This window comes from Lipotes vexillifer, unplaced genomic scaffold (assembly GCF_000442215.2).
Source record: "Lipotes vexillifer unplaced genomic scaffold, Lipotes_vexillifer_v1.1 scaffold1066, whole genome shotgun sequence".
Classification (NCBI taxonomy): Eukaryota; Metazoa; Chordata; class Mammalia; order Artiodactyla; family Lipotidae; genus Lipotes; species Lipotes vexillifer.
Genome location: NW_006771394.1, coordinates 1,683,633 through 1,688,256, shown reverse-complemented (window position 1 = coordinate 1,688,256; position 4,624 = coordinate 1,683,633).

The window sequence follows — 4,624 nt, the reverse complement described above, 5'->3', positions numbered from 1 at the left end:
GTTTCTGTGGCGGTCCTGGAACCAATCCCCTGTAGATACTGAGGGACAAAGGATGACCATATATGTGTGTCAGTTACAGAGCGAAGGAGTGAAAAGTCCATGAATAATTTCCAATCTGTTACTCTCTTCCCCTAACGTGGCAACCAAGAAGGCTGCACTTTCCAGATGGCCAATCACAAGAAGGTGGCCCTCTGCGTGACAGGATGACTGGAGCAGAGCCCCTGGCCCTGCTCCCTCACCAACCAACATGGACCGCATAATGTGCCTGAGAAATATTAAGCCATTTAGAAGTTTGTGTTGTTGCTACTGCTGCATAGCCTAGCTATGCTGACTAATCCGATCAACAGCATTCTACTATTCATCTTGACTCTCTTGGCTCTTCTCTGCCTGAACGAACTCTAACTCAGCATATCCTTTTCACTTTTTGGAAGTCATATAAAAACCACCACCATTAGTAGTCACCACCTCACTCTCTCTTGAGCCAAGCTTCAGTTTGTTGGGGGAGAGAATGCAAAGAGGCTGAGAGGGAGGTCTGCCTGCTTCATGTCCAAGGGAAGCATGTTGGTAATGCCCTTCCTGGGCTTGAAGGATATAATTGGACTCATTAAGTTGCTTTTCAGTGTTCTTTTCTTTAGTCTAAATAACCCTAAGGTTAATTAGACATGGTTTCTCGCCTCAGGAAATTTTTCTATGTGTGGTTAGTCATGGAGGGAATGATCATAAACTTAGTAATTAAATTTTCAGTCTTACAAATGCTAGAGAACGGCAAACTACCCGTAAGGTGCCTTGAAAAATCAATAACCCTTGTGAAACTAATGTCTTATATCAATAATTCTGCAAATATTAGTTTATAATTGAGATGCTTCTGTTAGAGTGACAGAATGGTAGGTCCCAGTTTATGCCTGGGCAAGTGTGCTGCTCATTAACAGACAGAATCATAACGGGGTCGTTCCCCAGTCCCGGCTGCACAAATATCTGGGTTTGTTTCCAAAATACTGTTGCCTGGGCTTGATCCCAGACCAATTGAATAAGAATCTTTGAATCATTCTAATACCCAGCCAGGATTGGGAGCCATTCCTGTTCTGTTCCCAATGTGAACAGCACAGTAAACTAGAATCAGGATCTGAACTTTGACCCTCTATTTTTTATTAGCCATGTAACTTCAAATGAACCATATAATCTCTCTCTCTCTCTCTCTCTGGACTTCGGTTTTCGTACCCATATGATAGGGATAATACTACTCTCCATGCCTATAGTTTTAATGGTAAAAATTAAAATATACGTGGAAGTTCTTTGTAAGTTATAAAGACTGAAAATATAATATTTTCATCATAATCGTTATGGACTCATAGACATGACTCAATCCTCTTGCTCATCATTTTGTAGCGGTAGTAAGAAGTAAGTTGCTTAAGTGAATATGTTAATAATTATCCGAGCGTTCCTGCTCAAGAGAAAACCAAAACTCCAAAAGGAGTGACTTTGCCAGCCAACAGCTTCCCCTTCGCTTAGGTTTCCCATGTTTAGAGAAAGAAGAAGAATTACAACCTTTGGATAAGTTACAATCCTTTGGCTGCGTTCTGGGTACAGGAGAAGTACTGATATTGTCAGAATTGCTGTTATCTTTGTGAGCTCATCACTCCTTTTCACTTTTCTGGAGGTCTTCTTCCAGGACTGGGCACCTAAGTCAGGGTGGCCTGTTGGACCCCACACAGGGCAGAGGCAGGATGAGGGTGAAGTGCAGGTGACCCTGCTATTTGCTACTTGTGTGAACGAGGGTATCTTTGTGGCCCTCTCAAGCTTACTGAATCTTTATGGAGTTCCTCCTCCTACTAGACACTCTGATTAAAAAAAAAAAAGAAAAAAGAAAAGAATACTCCCTCCTCAAAGAGTTTACAGTCCAGACAGGAGAAACCAACAACAAAGGTAAAATAATTTTTACCATCACTGTTGTTTGTAATTAAGCTAGCCCAGTGCCTGGCAGAGAAGCTGTTCAGTAATTGTAATAAATATTGTCATTATTCATTGTCTTGAGTGTGCCAGAGCCACAAGCCAAGGGGCGTGAACTCAAGCCCTTCACCTAAGCAGGTCAGGCAGTGGCAGAACGTCACTCATCTACACCTTCCTGCTCCTGGCCAGGCTCTGTCTGGGCTGAAGGAGAGCGGGGAGTTCCTCCGAGGGCAAAAAGACCTCGAAAAGCCTGCCCTTGACCTCAGCTGTCTCTGCTGGCAGAAGATCAGACTCATTCTAAAGCAGATCTATGGCTTTGGGTTTTCTCCAGGACTGACAGGCATGAGTCCAGATCACGATTTCAGAACTCATCCTGGCCAGCAGTGAGCTGCCTGGGTTATCCTCAGGAACACCCTGGCCTTCTGAGAATTGCCCAACCAAAATGCCTGGGAGCTGGGCCAGACTCCCTCAGGCCTTTTCAGGTCTTGCTGGGGAATCGGTTTTGAGCCAGAACCTATTCCAAGATGAGAGGTGAGAAAAGGATCACCCAAACATTAACCAGCTCTCTCAACCATGGCTTTCTTTAGTGGGTTCCTGGATCAAAATTAATGGAACTTTTTTTTTGGTAATCCCAGAGATTTGTTCATGTAATCAGAAAATCGCAGTGTTTGATCGTTCATTTTAAAAGGACATAAACATTCTTAGATGAGTGAAATTAATTAAAGGCATTTTACCATGTCATCTGAGGATAGAAGATTCTGCCAAACTAGAGCTTGAATCTGCTTGTTTTCTAAAACCTACAGGTGTTCAGAGTTTAAACAAAAGTAAAAGGGAAAAAAAACCCTCTCCAATAAAAGAAAATAATTGAGACACAACTTAAAGTGGAAAAAGCGTTTTTTTAATGTGTTTTTTTTTTTTTTCCCGTTTTCAAGTGTGACCTCAAGCATGTCATTTGTTATCTAAAGACAATTAACTACACCACCATCAGCTCAACATTGGTGATCCAGAGATATACTGAGTGGAAAGATTTCCTTTCACTGTAGCTAATTAAATATGCATCAAGGGTCAAAACCCTGTTGTAGGTTCTAAGCAGTTTAAAGAGAATGGTTGCCTGTATGGAATCACCTGCTAAAACGTTTACTTGCTTCTCATAGAGATCCCTTCTGGTCAATACACCAACTTGAGCTATGTAGGGCTGTGACATACATGTGGTGAGATCATCTCAGTGATCTGCTTCTGTGTCACAAAAGCTGTAAAAGTGTTCGAATCAGAATAGTGGCATTTGGTTGAAGAGGTTTCCCCCCTTCTCTCCCTGCTCATCTTTCATCCTCCCAGGGGCCCCCGTCTCCCTCCTCTGCTGTTCTTTACTCCTCTCGCTTGCATCCATTTGTGACAAGAAGGAGTTCCTTCTCCGGGTCAATGCACCAAGCGGTGACACCGGCAGACTCATTCCCTCCGACAGACGCCAATTTAAAAGGCAAGAGAAGATTTCGAGGCAGGGGTGAGGGACGTGAACAGAATTAGTCATCATTACCCTGAAGCTATGTGGGCTCCCTGTAGCTGTTCCTTCGTCAGGCTTCTCATGACTATGCCCCGAGCATCACCCCCATCACTCTAAATAGTCATGACACAGCCGATGTATGGGTTAAGATGATGAGCAGGAAAGACGGGCCTCTCCCAAAGTAAACAGACTGAATTAGAGGTATTACAACAGTTAATATGTCAGGTTCCTGTTGGGAGGCCATAGATCCTGTGTGGTCTATTTCCCCTGCATATTAAAATTGATTGTGCCTTGGGCGATGGCGGGGTTGGTGGGGGAGGGGAGCTGACGGTCCATCCTTCCAGTCACATGGATCAAAGAAAGCAGACAGTGTTATGTGGAATGATTTGCTCTGAAGGTGCAGGGAGTAGAATTTAATAGAGCAGTGGGGTAGAATGAAAGAAGCCGTGAGCCTTGGGCAATGTCTCCCCAGGCCATGCCATCCGAGGAGTATAAATAAGATCATGCATTTACCCAAATCGTATTTCTCTGGCTCAGCCCTATCTAAAACTGCAGGAACTATATATACCCTCTTTTTTCTCCTTCCCCACCTGGCCAACTGTTTCCAGGAGACCTAAGGGGATGTTTCTTGCATATTTGAACACAGTTCTCTTGGCCGCCGTATCTGAGGGTCTCCTTTCCTGCTAACTCTGGTGATGTCTGTCAGGGGAGGCTGCCAGCTTCTGAACCAGTCCTTGAGGAAAATAAGAAGGGCATTGTTGCCACTGGGATGCCCCCAGCTTGACCCTGTTGCCTGTAATGCCACAGAGAGCCTCAGCTTACTACTCAAGTGCCTGGCACCAAGGCTCATAATCCAATTGGTTCCTTCTTAAAGTCAAAGCAAATTCAACGCCACAGAGACTTCGATGGGACTGATCTTTTTGTTTCTACTCCCTCATGAGTGCTATTCCCACTTCCAAGCTATTCTAATCTAGTCTTCTCATTTTTACAGGCAAACACACTGAGGCCCAGAGTGATCAAATGACTTGTCCAAGGTCACACAGCTAGTTTTAGGTCAAATTGAGATTAGAGTCCTTCTGAGTCTTTCTTCATTCGGCAGATATTTACTGAGCATCTACTATATGTCAGGCAAAAATACCTGCCTCGTAGAACCTACATTCTTTTTGAAGGGAAAGA